Genomic DNA, 14,734 nt, shown 5'->3' on the forward strand with positions numbered 1-14,734 from the left:
GCCTTGTTTAAGGGTCGTGATCAAATAAAGAAGTACAGTAAGATGGATGAGGAGGAGAGAAAAATGTATTAGGCAGAGAGTAAAGCTCATGCGGCGATCACCATGGCTCTTCCACAAGAGATTCTTCACACTTTCAGGAAATACAAAACCGCTAGAGAGCTATGGGAAGCGCTAGAAAATCGATATGAAGGTAATGTGCGAATACGTGCATCCAAAGTTAAGCTACTAAAAACCCAATTCTCGGTGTTCAAATATTTGAAAAATGAATCACTTGATGATATCATCACAAGATATTAACACCTAATGACCGAACTCAGCAATTACTCCACTGTATACAAAAAAGAGGAGATAGTAGAGAAACTCCTTGATGCTCTTCCACCGAAATGGGAAATGTACACGGTTTTGATGAGAGAAGATAAAGAGTTTGCCGATTTTGATTTGGAAACAACAGTCAATAAATTACGAACTTTTGAACTTAACATGGTTCGGAAAGAGACACCAACTGATCAGGTTCAGGATCCGGGTATGTACAGTGCAAAAGTTAGTTCAAGTTCAAGCTCAAGATCAGAATCATCTGCTTACTACTCAAAGGGAGACTCAAGCTCAAACTCAACTCATGATGGTCATGTGACTCTCAACATGGATGGTGATGTATGTTTTGTAGCTGGAGGAAGTAATTCTTCAAAACCTCAAACCACAACTGGTAACTTTTCATCAAATGCTCAAACCAACAAATACTCACAGATGCCCATGAGTGTTAAATCAGCTGAACAGCAGTTTGCCCTCTATGCATCTTTCATTGCATCTTATGAAAATTACATCAAAGGTAAAATAGTCGATCCCGCAACTTTGGATGAAGACTATGATCAGATTGATGCTGATGATCTGGAAGAGATGGATCTGCAGTGGCAGATGGCGATGATAGTAAGAAGAGTTAAAAGGTTCATGAAGAAAACGGGTGGAAAGTTCGTTGGTGAAAGACCAGGGTTTGACAAGTCAAAGGTTCGATGCTATAACTGTCAACAAAATGGTCACTTTGCCAAAGAATGTACAAATGAGAGAGTCGAACGCAGCCAGACCAGGCCTGCACAACAGAATGGGGGAGATAGTGAGAATAAGGCTATGATATCTAGACACAATAGTGGGTATAACTGGAATCTACAGGTTGAGAAAGTCTTCGAACAGGCAAATTTAGTTAACATCGAAACTGGAGGAAGCTAGAGGGAGAAGGGGGAAAATCAAGCTTACATGGCAGAAGTGAACGATCAGCTTTCTGAGGTAAGTTCTGAACTCCCTTGTATGCAATGCGAAAATATGTCTAAACAATTGAAAACAATAACTGATCAGTTTGTTAGTTTGGACTCTCAATTTAAAACGTTAAAAGAAGATCATCATTACGCTAAAACTAGAGAAAACAGTTACTCGGTAAAAATAAAAGCTAGTGAAAAAGATATCAGAAGTCTTAAAGCAAGTCTAGCTGAAAAAATACAAGTAATTGATCTTAGTTATGAAGTGTTAGAAGAAAAAACCAAACTAATTGCTGACAGGGATAAACAGATAGCTGATTACCAGGTAAAAGTGGTGGAATTAAACATAAAAATTGAACAATTTAGAAACTCCTCAGCAATGCTTGATCATATCGTAAGTGTTCAACGTTCCCCAGTTAAAAAAGGGGGAATTGGATATTCTGAAGTTCCACCACCATATAATCATAACTATACGTATAATCCTAGTAATCAGAAATCTGTTGATGATGAGATTAGTCAGACAGTTCCTGTCAAAGTTTCGATTAAAGAACCTGAAGTTAGTCAAAGCGAAACAAGTAAGCCTGTTTCGAATGTTAAGATTTCTGTTCCTAGTTCTGTCTCATCAAATTCGGACAAGACATCCGAATCTAGTGAGATAAAAGAAGAGGTAGTGTTACTAAAACGTGGGGAGGAATATAAGCCAACTGAAAAGATTTCTCCCCTAAACCCGTTTGTCCCACCATATGTTAGACAAACGAATAGTAATGCAACCTCAACATCTTAAACAACTGTTGAGACGAAAGTTGAACACATGAGTTGTTTCAGATGCAATCAAATCGGACACCTAATTGCTAATTGCCCTATAAATCAGAGATTCAGAGGTATGAGGCCTCCGAAAACTGAGAATAAAACTAATAGTAATTACTATAATGGTAAGAATGCTAACTCTCCAAAATTCAGACATTGGACTAATCCAAGATTTCAAAGAAATCGATCTCAGTTTTTCCCAGTAAACAACCGAACCAACAATTATAATTCAGTTAATTCACTAAGGTTTGGATGGCCTCATAGTCAATTCTCAAGAAGGTATCCTTATAGAACTTACAGAAATTATTCTCAAACTGACTTTGAACAACCAAAGTACGGGATGCCGTTTAACAGATTTAATCGACCCAAGACCAATAGGTCTTGGGTCCCCAGATTTTAATCCTTTGCTTTAATCGTGCAGGAACAGTTGAACAGGACTGTAAACAATCGGTGGGTTGTGGATAGTGGCTGTTCCCGGCACATGACTGGTAACAAGAATTTGTTACATGAATGGAAACCTGTTCAAGGAGGAAGAGTTAGTTTCGCTGGAGAGAGCGGAGGTAGAATCACCGGTATTGGAACCGTAACAAATGGAAAAATGAAATTGGAGAAGGTGAATTTTGTAGAAGAGTTGAAGCATAATTTGTTGAGTGTATCTCAGATTTGTGACAAAGAGTACACAGTGCACTTTACTAAAGATGAAGCAATTGTTCTATATCCTGGTTTCAAGATACCAGAGGCATGGGTGGTGATGAAAGCTCCAAGAGAAAAGAACACATACGTCATGGATATGAGGTCAACTGAGATGGCAACAGAAGAATCATGTCTTCTGTCAAAGGCAACTGAATCGGAGTCCGAATTATGGCATCGAAGAATGGGGCATATACATCTTCGAAAAATGAACTACGTTGTCAAGAATGGGCTGGTGCTAGGTGTCCCCTTGAAGAATTTCAACTTTGAAGACCAATGCTTATCGTGCAAGAAGGGAAAGCAACACAAGAAACCTCATCACACCAAGAAGGTTAATTCAATTGTCGGTACCCTAGACCTGCTTCACATGGATCTCTTCGGTCCAGTGAATGTAAAAAGTCTAGGTGGAACATCGTACTGCTTGGTAATAACTGATGATTACTCTCGATATTCTTGGGTATATTTTCTGAAGACAAAAGATGAGACGGTATAGTTGGTAATGAACTTGATTACCAAGGTTGTGAATATTATGGGGAGAAAGGTTAAGTATATCAGGACTGATAATGGGACAGAGTTCAAAAACTACCAGATGGAGATGTTTTGCTTACAGAAAGGGATAGACCACCAATACAGCGCCCCGTATACTCCGCAACAAAATGGGGTGGATGAGAGGAAGAACAGGACGTTAATTGAAGGAGCCAGAACCATGCTGGCTGATGCTAAACTTCCCGTGGTGTTCTGGGCTGAAGCAGTTGCCACAGCTTGTTATATCCTTAATCGTGTTTTAACTGTTAAAAGGCTAAATAAAACTTGTTATGAACTTATGCATGGTTGAAAGCCAAACTTGAATGGTCTCGAACCATTCGGGTCCCCATGTACGATATTAAAGACAAACTCTAAATTTGGTGAGAAAGCCGACGAAGGTATTTTAGTCGGATATGTTGTTGGGACACCCAACAAAAGAGTCTTTAATTTATCGAACAGCAAGGTTGAAGTGGTATGTAACACCGACATCACGAATTACAAACCACCAATGCCCAGCACAGGACCCGCTGAAGTTTTTGACTATGATAAACTGTTCAAATCCTTTAATACGCCTTACTTGGATTTTGCAGAAGTTGATGAGAAAATTGCTTCACAGATCATGTAAGACGAGGAGGAAAACATTGTGCAACGTCCATGACACGATGAAAGTCAACCTTCCACGTCAAGTGCCGTTAATGCACCTGCCGCCTCTACTGAAGAAGAATTTTACAACCCTTTTCACTCTCGACAACAATCACCCATTGATGAACTCTCTTCGAACCTAGAAGACAAACTGCAAGTCAGTTCGGTTCCGACTACTGGAGTTCACAAAAATCACCCGTTAGAGAACGTGATAGGTGATCTGTCTGACGGTGTACAAACAAGACGAAGCTTGAATGAGCACACATGTGTTTACGCAAGCATTAAAGAAACAGGTATCATTAACGAGTGCTTGTACACCTGCTTCATCAGCCAGATTGAACCAAAGAACTATCAAATGGCTCTAAAAGACAGCTCGTGGGTCGAAGCCATGCAAGAAGAGTTAGCCCAGTTCGAGAAGATGGAGGTATGGAAATTGGTTGCAAAACCGAAGAATGTGCATGCGATTGGCACCAAATGGGTTTTTCAAATGTAAGAGAGATGAGAAAGGAATAATCATCAGGAACAAGGCGAGGCTGGTCGTAAAAGGGTTTAATCAGCAAGAAGGGATCGACTATAATGAAGTGTTTGCTCCTGTTGCAAGATTGGAAGCGATTCGTTTGTTTTTGGCATTTGCTGCACACAATGAGTTGAAGGTGTTCCAGTTAGATGTGAAAAGTGCGTTTCTTAACGGTAAAGTCGATGAGGTTGTGTACGTTGAGCAGCCTCCAGGTTTTCCTGACCCAGACTTTCCTGATCACGTGTACAAGTTAAGTAAAGCGCTATATGGACTACATCAGGCCCCTCGTGCCTGGTACGCAACCTTGTCTGATTACTTACTTGAGAATGGGTTCGAAAGAGGAAAGATTGACAGCACGCTGTTTGTCAAGAAAATGGGGGGAGACTTTCTCCTAGTTCAAGTCTACGTGGACGACATCATCTTTGCTGCTTCAAAAGTCGCCATGTGTCAGGAATTTGAGGAAGTCATGAAAAGGAGGTTTGAAATGAGTGCAATGGGTGAATTAACTTTCTTTTTAGGATTGCAGGTTGATCAGAAGAAGGAGGGGTTGTTCATCCATCAAACTAAATATGTCCAAGACGTTCTCAAACGCTTCAAGATGGAGGACATCACTCCATTTGATACTCCGGTCTGCGTCAACCACAAGATGGGCGCTGATTCAGACAGTGACGCAGATGTGGACCCCACTCAATATCAAGCAACCATAGGTTCTTTAATGTATTTAACTGCAACTAGACTTGACATTATGTTTGCAATTTGTCTCTGTGCTCGATTTCAGGCAAGCCCAAAGGAATCTCACATGAAGGGAGTGAAGAGAATACTGCGGTATCTCAAAGGCAAGCCTAAGTTGGGATTGTGGTACACGAAAGGAGGAGACTTGGATTTGGTCGCTTATACAGATTCTGACTATGGAGGTTGCAATCAGAACAGGAAGTCGACGACCGGTGGATGTCAGTTTCTGGGAGGAAGATTGGTTTCGTGGCAGTGCAAGAATCAGACCTCTGTAGCCATTTCTACCTGTGAAGCAGAATACATGGCAGCATCAAATTGCTGCTCCTAGGTTCTTTGGATACAACAACAATTGCGCGATTACGGTCTGAATTTCACTCAAACTCCTATTTGTATTGATAACACTGCTGCAATCTCAGTAACTAACAATCCCGTAAAACATAGCAAAACTAAACACATTGACATTCGTCATCATTTTATACGGGATTGTGCTGAGAAGAAATTAATAGTGCTCGAAAAGGTTGATTCGTTGGATAATTTCGCTGATCTTTTTACTAAAGCGTTTGACAGAACCCGCTTTCAAAACCTTGTTGAGCTTAATGGGATTATCAATCCCGAGTAACCGTATTTTTCGTTTTTACTTGAGAAAAAAAAAACGTCACTATCGCTTAGAATTATGTCTGTTGCTTCAGTTTGAAGGACATATCTTCGGATGTGTTTGGTCCTCACTTCTACCAGTAGATTATGAGGATAGCCATTAACCAGATGACCGAAAGCGACTGGGGCGGTTTATGATGTGTTTTTATTCTGTCGCTGAAAAATAGTCGTTCATACTTAGTTAAAAGGACGCATATTCGTATGTGGTCGGTCCAGCTGATCCATTGGATCTTCAGGATAGCCGTTTACCTGATGACTTTGACTTGATCGGGGCGATAGAATTTTAAATTTTTTTTGGGAGATGATATAATTTTTTCAAGTCTATAACTTCGTAAGAAGTTTCTATACAATGTTTCTAAGAAAATTGATCCAACCTTGGAAAGTGATACTCAAACTATTTCTGTGTGCTTAACTAGTGAAGTTATTAGGCCCAAAAGACTCTAAAACACTCATTGTATGTTATGGTAGCTTTTTATGGTGTGTAAAAGTTTATGTGATACTAACTAAATCTTCTCGATTTAAAGGGAAAACTCATTAAGAGTTGTGTATGTCTCCATTTACATCTTTCCGAATGATAGGCAGAAAAGCGATTACCCAGTCATACACGAGCCCGTGAGTGTTCTGATTCCCGAGAAGATAGTGTGTCAAGTAACTGCAGTAATCCAGATTCGGGACTTGCAGTTGTCTACTGTTTGAAGCTTTGTAAATCTTTATTATTAAAAAAATAATAATAAAAAATAAATATATAAATAAATAAATAAATAAATTAAATTAAGATGTTAAGCCTTCTGAAGTCTATTATGTTGTACTTATCAATCAAGAGGCAAGAAAGAGAACGGGATGAAGACTCTAAAAGATCATGATGTATTTACAGTTTAATCAGACACTACTGGTCGAGGTCAACTCGGGGTGACTTGGGGAAAGCCAAATACGCTTTGAGAATAGATAGGATACATCACTTCTCTGATGTGTTGTCCGTCTAAATTCTGAGCTTAATTGAACCTATTCTGTATCACAGAAGCGATGAAAACCATACTAAGTTGTTTACCTGCTTACAACCTGTTTCTTTAGGTCATAATACAGCTGAACATGGATCTATGTGACAGTCATTTAATTAGTATGATTCCTGTTCGGATCTTTTCTAAAACATACTGGTCCCTGTCAAGACTGAAATTTGATCCCATATACTTTATTTCTAAACTTACTCTACGTATCTCATTTTACGATTCAAAGCTTGGTTACTTGGTTCTTTGATTTTAACATTTAAATAAGGAAGTTTTAAAAAGACAATTGCATAATGTTCAAATTCATAAGGGTCTGTAGTGAAAATTTTAATTTTAAGCGAAGTTGAAGGGCGAAGTTGCTATAGAGCGAAGTTATGGATAAGCGAAGTTAACCATAACTTCGTCTGAGCTGCTTCAAGCATATATAAAGGTCAAAACAGTCAAACTTTTCATATTCTCACACTTCAAGCGAACTTATCATATAAAACCCTCGGCGAAGTTGTCCCTTGAATCAAACCTTGTTATTAATCTCAATTTCGATCCGCATTAAAGGTGTGTAGGGTCGGTATGTCATATAATTCATGTCCATGATGTTTATCAGATGTCGTTTCGGTCCGAAACGTGACCTCGCTCATGCTAACCCTTATACACCCGCTTTTCGACTCGTTTTTACGTGGTCGTAACCAACTTGATCGTCTAGAACTCCATAATAACATGTCTTTTTGAGTCCACAATCATCAAATTCACAAAACTCACACCAGTATGGCCTTCTGAATTGTTGCCGTTTCAGTTCAGGCGAAGTTATAGTTTAGGCGAAGTTGTTCACAACTTCGCCTTAGGCTTAACTTCGCCTGCTCCTTTAATTTTTAATTAAACAGGGGCGAAGTTGTTCAAGGGGCGAAGTTATGATTAGGCGAAGTTATCCTTAACTTCGCCTTAGGCTTAACTTCGCCTGATGCTATAAATATTTTTTAAAAGTTAATCTGTTGTCAGGCGAAGTTATTGTATAGGCGAAGTTGTGCTCAACTTCGCCCTATGTCTAACTTCGCTTGCCCACTAATGTTTATCTTAACTTCACTTATGGTAATAAGCGAAGTTACGATCTGCCTTGACGATTCTCTAACTTAGACCGTTTGTGGTGCAGATATGGCAGCTGTAGCAGGAGCCGGTGGTGCTGGTGGTGACGAAGGTGGTGATAACAACCGCCAATTCTTTCCGGAGCACAATATGTACATCACACTGGACCCGGATGCTAGCGGTGTTGATGATTATCGCGAGATCATCACTTTTCTGATTCGCTCGCGTATTTTCCATGCTATTACTACAACTCTGCCCATTTCTCTGCCAAACATAAAAGACTTCTGGCAGACGGTTGAATACGATTGTAGAGTCGAACCCCCAGTAATGCGCGCCACCGTTAACAATCAGGTGGTGCAGTTCTCATCGGAACAGATAAGGGTCGCTTTGCAGTTTGGGAACGAAACGAGAGATGACCCTAAGAGTGGGCTATTATGGTCCATTGGGTGACACTCAGAGGCGCAAGGGATTTTTGTTGGATCAATGGCGCTTTCTCATGCACGTGATGATCGTGTGCATGTCGGGTAGAAAGGCTGGTACGGACGGTATGGGTGCCACGATGCAATCGGCAATGATAGCACTGACTTACAACAAGCGTTACAGCTTCAGTCAGATGGTGTTTTATGAGATAGACCGTCAGAGGCGAGCGGTGGCTCGTGAAAGATTCTTGATGTATCCACGGTTTTTACAAATGATCTTGAATCACGTAGCTCCTTCGCTACCTCAGCGCTGACCGATTCGTTATGTAGAGAGTGTCAGCAAGAGAATATTTGCACAATGCAGATCATCAAGTGCTCGAAGTAAACCAGAGCTTCGTCCACGACATACTCCGCTTTTTGGTTATTTGATCAACCCGGGGTATGTTGCTCCTCGTGGAGACGAGTTTCGGGATCCGGAACCGCAACAGGCTGCGGTTTTTCAACCACCACCTGTGGTACAGCAGGCATTGCCTGCTGCTCCTGTTGTGGCGCCGGAGGAACACGTAGACCTTGAAGCGGCTTTTAGTGGCCAAGGATTTTTTGACATGGAACGAGTTGATCCTGAGGATGAGGTTCAGGTTTCAGTTACACAGGTTTCTAGTATGGATGTGCCGTTGGTAGCTACGTCAGTAGCTGATTCTGAAAGAACCGACTCTGACTCCTCAGCTGATGATGTTGCTGAAGCAAGACAAATACTGGTCGCTCAAGAAAGGATTCATGGGAAAAGAAAGAAAGATACAGATGACAGTGAATCTGATTTTGAGGAGGAGTTGGGTCGTTTGATTCGTCGATCTAAGAGGTCAAGAACGGGTGAAGGATCGGGAGCTGGTGAAAGCTCGAGGGTGGTTCGTTTCTCTCCACCTGCTCTATCTGGTATGACTATGGTCCCTGCATCGTTGCCTGTGACAGGACCGATCACCTCAGGTGCCCCCGTTTTGACAACATCATCTTCTTTTGGCATTCCATCTACCACATTTCAGCTTTCGACTCCAGAAATTGTTTCCTTGCCACCTCCTACACTTACTCCATCGGAGGTTGTTGCAGGATTCGTTGAGTCGACGCTGGTTGCCACCGCAGGGTTATCTGTTACAATACCACCTGCGGTTACGTTTCAACCTGTTTCTGATGTCCCGGCTACTTTGGGGATCCCTTCACCATATGCTCAAGACACCTCTCATATGAGTTTTGATTTTGATGCAACCTTATCTGACTCGGACAGAATAGCAGCTCTTGAAAGGGTCGTGGCGGAACAGTCGAGAATAAATCTGATCCAGACTCACGCTATTCAGCGCCTTGTTGCAGAGAATCAGATTCAGTCGTCCCTCCTGATTGAGCACGGTAAACTTTTTGATGCCTTGAAACAGTTCTTGGCATCTCAGGGGAAGACGAGCTGCAAAGGCGACGAGTTGAGGACGAATAAGAGGAATGATCGAGACGATGATCCCAATGCATTGAAAGGTGCAGGTGGTGAGTTGCCAAGAACTGAACAAGCACTTGGGACTTCCACATCTCAGGGGGAGTCTACTGGTGCAACTGGTGAATCGGGGGATGATGACGTGGTGGTAGTGGATGATGAGGAGATGGTGGATGTTGATATTGAAGGTGACGAGGATGTGTTACCGATTGAAGAGATTGAGAAGATAGGGGCTGAGATTGTGATTGACAGTGAGGTTGAAGAGGGAGAGATTGTGGAGGATAACATTGAGCATGAAATTCCAGAAGCTGATAAGCCAAATTTGGGTCAAGATACGGGAAGCAAGGAGACTGAATGGGAAGAGCAGCCAAGATGGAAAGAAGGCTATGCTCAATGGTTTGTAAATACAAAGAAACCAGCGGTCCCAACTATGTTTAAGAAGAGTTACAACATCAAAGGGTATGCTGAATCGAAGAAGGGGATTATATGCTGGTTATACGATGAGCAGTTGAGGCTGTTTGTGATTAAACGTTTTGACGGAGTTCAATATTTCAAGAGATTGTTGAGATCGTTTAATACCTTGCCGGAGTGTGAGGTGAAGGACTTAGCCAAGTTGGGGTTGATAAACAGGAGTGATAATAATATAGCTAGGATTATTGGGAAGATCGTTTGGAATGAAAGTATAAAAGATAAAAAGTTCGAGTTATTAAAGCCGCAGAAAGGAAAGCTCGTTGAAGATAAAGACAGAGGTATGAGAGCTGATGGCAAACCTTGGATGATAATGAAGTATAAGCCGATCCGGTGTTTAAAAGAAGAGCCGATGAAACAAATGCCCAAGGATGTCTTAAAGAATCTGAAATGGTGGTATGTTGATAGTGAAACAGCTGAAGCGGTGATGGAGGATGAAGATGAACAAGAGTTGCTGAGAGTGTATGATCCAATGCACTTGGTGAATTTGTCTCAAGCTGACTTGCAGGTGCTGAACGAGAAAAAGATATTCTATATTCCTGCATGGAAAGAAGAAGCAAAGAAATATCAGAGAGTAGTTTCGGTTTGTGTCAAAGAAGGCGTTCATGCTTGAAGACGGGTGACTCGAGAGTTTTGGGATTACAAGACACGTGATTGAAGATTGAGATATGAAGCTACTGCCAAGGGGGAGTCTGTTGGTACATGATGTCAGTAGTTAAGTATCTAGTGTCTGTAATCGTGTTAGTTTGATTTGTATTGGTGTTTTAGTTAACTTGTCTCACAAGTTCGCCTAATATAAGCAAACTTGTGGACAAGCGAAGTTATCAACAACTTCGCCTAGTCTATTAGGCGAAGTTGTCGATAACTATATATGTTTGGCTACGGCTTGTTTTGTAAAGTGGTTTAGTACGTGTAATTGTGATTTGGCTATCACGTGTTAAAGGAGTTGCAATACAACGTGTCTATTGAGTATTGTAACGTGTCTTTGTACTTGGATTTAACGTATATCGCGTCTAACACTCGTATCGTCTTACGTAGGGATTCCGCACCTACGTAATACGAGATATTTCTGTGTAGATCCGGCTGGGAACCTACAACCTCAAATCAAAATATTGATGAACCTGCTTTAAATGTTGATAAACCTGATTTGAATGTTGATGAACCAGATTTAAATATTTCAAACTTAGACCTTGATCTGACTACAAGTTCAATCATCCAAACCTTTGCAGTTCAAATAAATCATCCTCTTGAGAGGGTTACCAAAAGTGCATCTAAAACTACAAATATATGTCTCTATTCCTTCTTTCTATCTCAAATTGAACCAATGAACAATTTTCAAGCATTGAAAGAAAACAGTTGGGTAGAAGCTATTAGTATGAGTTGGCATAGTTCAAATATATACAAGTCTGGGAACGGGTAGACAATCCAAGAGGAAAATATGCTATAGGAACTAAAGGGGTTTTCAGGAATAAGAGAGATTAGAGAGGGATCATGGTGAAAAACAAGGCTAGACCTGTAGCTCTTGGATGTTTGCAAGAAGGGGGAAATGATATTGAAGAAGTGTTTTCCCCCAATTGCAATATTAAAAGCAATTAGAATCTTCCTAGCATATGCATCATCAAATAACAACAAGGTTTACCAGTTGGATGTCAAATATGCTTTCTTGAATGGAAAGATAGATGAGGAGGTTTATTTAAATCATCCTCTAGGCTTTGAAGACCCTGAGTTTCCTAACAAGGTGTATAAGCTTAGCAAAGCCTTGTATTGGTTACACCAACCTCTAAGAGCTTGGTATGATGAGTTAGCAAACCATCTTCTTGCCAATTGTTTTAGTTGAGGAGCTATAAACAAGACCTTATTCTATAAAAAGAAAGGAAGAGACTTATTTTTGGTACAAGTGTATGTTGATAACATCAGGTTTGGATATACTAACGAAGACATGTGTAAGGAGTTTGAGGGTGTGATGAAGTCAAATATAGCATGAGTTAAATGGGATAGATGAATTTCATCATTGGGTTGCAAGTTGAACAAAAACAATGATGGAATATTAATTAACCAATCCAAGTATGTGAATGAAATCTTGACAAAGTTCAAACGCCATGATGTGAAGACAGCTTCAACTCCTGTGGACACACATGAGATAATGATTGTTATGAAAAGGGGGATCATGTAGACCAACATGAGTACAGAGCCAAGATAAGATCATTAATGTATCTTACTGCATCAAGGCCTAACATCATGTTTGTTGTATGTGTTTGTGCAAGAATTCAAGCCAATCTTAAAGTTTCACACATGATGGCTGTAAAAAGGATCTTCAGATATTTGAAGTGAAAGCCAGACTTGGGAATTTTGTACCCAAATAGTAGACATTTGATCTACTTGCATACACAGACAGTGACTGTAATGGCTTTAACATGAGTAGAAAGCCTACTTTAGGGGGATGTCAGTTCTTGGTAATGGACTGTTGTCATGGAAATGCAAGAAGCAAACTACAGTGTCCATTTCAACTTCTGAAGTTGAATACATTGATGCATATGTCTGCTGTGCACAAGTCCTCTAGATTTAGAATCAATTGTTGAACTATGTTTTGAATTTTCTGAATCCCCCTGTTCTCATTGATAACACTGTTGCAATGTTATTGTTAGAAATCCTGTGCAACACTCTAATGCCAAGCATATATAAATTAGACATCATTTTATCAGAGATTGTAATGAGAAATGCTTTATGGAAATGAAAAGAGTTTAAATTAGTGACAACTTGACAGACATTTCACCAAGCCACTATATGAAACTATATTCAACTTTATGTTAAAAGGCTTTAGGCATGATAAACTTTGATGAATCTAATTAATGAAATATGCTTTTTGTGCTAACTGACTATCTTTAGCAAAGTCTTAAAGAGTTCTCTATGTGTTTGTGTGGTTATTTTAATGATTTCTATGTGCTTAACTGATCATCTGTGTATAATGTGAATGTGATGTTTGAGTATGACGTTTTATTGTGCTTAATGATCAATTGAAATGTGTGACTAAGTTTCCTATGTGATGAATTCAAATGATTGCTCTGTTTGCTTGATTATGATTGCAACGTGAAAGTTTTGACACGATTATGCATTCCTCACTTGCATAACAAATAGGTTTACACATGTGTGCTTTGAAATGAGTATGTTACATTCTTGCCTACTTGAATTTGTGCAAGTTTGTAACTTCTTGTCATGTGATTGAGTTTGTACAAAGATTGAATTGGTTTGTGCATCAAAATTGTATCTAGTTTTGAAACTGATTTGTATGAATGAAAAATTCAAAACATTTTTCAAAAGAGTCAAAAATGTTTTTTTATCTAAAGCAAACTTTTGGTGTTATGAGATATGATAAGATTATTCAATTATAAGCTTTAATGAATCTTAAAAGGTTTTCAAATGAAAAGGGTATTGGTGCAGTCATTAATATGTATGGTATAGCTTTCCATAATGTGTAAAAGCTGAAGTGATATAAACTAATTGCATTGCTAAACTTAACGTGGAGATACATTTTGATGATTTATGAAGGTCTCAATATACATCTCTTCAAATGATAGGCAGAAAGGTAATTATCTAGTCATACACAAGCCTGTTGGTGTTTGGTCAACCAAAATGAATATTTTTATATATGACGAAGAACCTATTGTGCAAAAATATTACAAATCAACCGAAAAGTTGATAAAAATCCAAACTTGAGGGATAAAATTTAGAACTACGGAGGTGGGGCATCACTATAAGTCCTAGACACCTTGAATGTAAGGCATGTAATTCCTAAATGCATGGCCAGTAAGTCCAACGTTCAACCTCAAAGGTTTGATGTTTTGAAAATAAAATTTTCAACCAAAACTTAAATTATGTATGTTCTGTCATCAAAGGTAATTTTGACCAAGCATCATGCGGTTAAAGTCATTTGGAGTGATTTGCAGAAAGCTTAATAAGCTTTGATAAGAGATGTGAGGCATTATAAGTCAATAAGTGTGGTCTATGTCTTATGCAAATATTGAACCTTAATACATATCAATGGAGTAATGAAATTCATGCTAAGTTTTAGAAATACCTGCTATTACACTGTCTAATATGTTATACTGATACTGAGAACGATTTATTGTAAGGTAATTAGCTAATGTGCTCCCATGTTGAGATCTTTTCATCAAAAGATAAGTTTTGTATTGACAAACTGAAATTTGATCTCATACACCATTTGAGCTTAAGCTTTTGATCACCAAAATGAAAATTGTTGGTTTAACTTGAAGTTTAAATTAGTAGGTAGAATTTTATAGGAAACTATCTTCAATGTGTCATGATTGTTGCTTATTTGACAAATTTGAGTATGATCTATGTTTTCTAAATGTTTCGAGTATACTTTGAGCATTTTGAGCATACTTAGTACTTTCGAGTACACTTTATGGTTTTCAATCAAATTTGATATTTTTGAGTATACATATATGCTTACATGTTTA

Source organism: Bidens hawaiensis, unplaced genomic scaffold (genome assembly GCF_021521415.1).
Source record: "Bidens hawaiensis isolate Kalapana, Puna unplaced genomic scaffold, B.hawaiensis_p1.1 tig00029325_1, whole genome shotgun sequence".
Taxonomy (NCBI): domain Eukaryota; kingdom Viridiplantae; phylum Streptophyta; class Magnoliopsida; order Asterales; family Asteraceae; genus Bidens; species Bidens hawaiensis.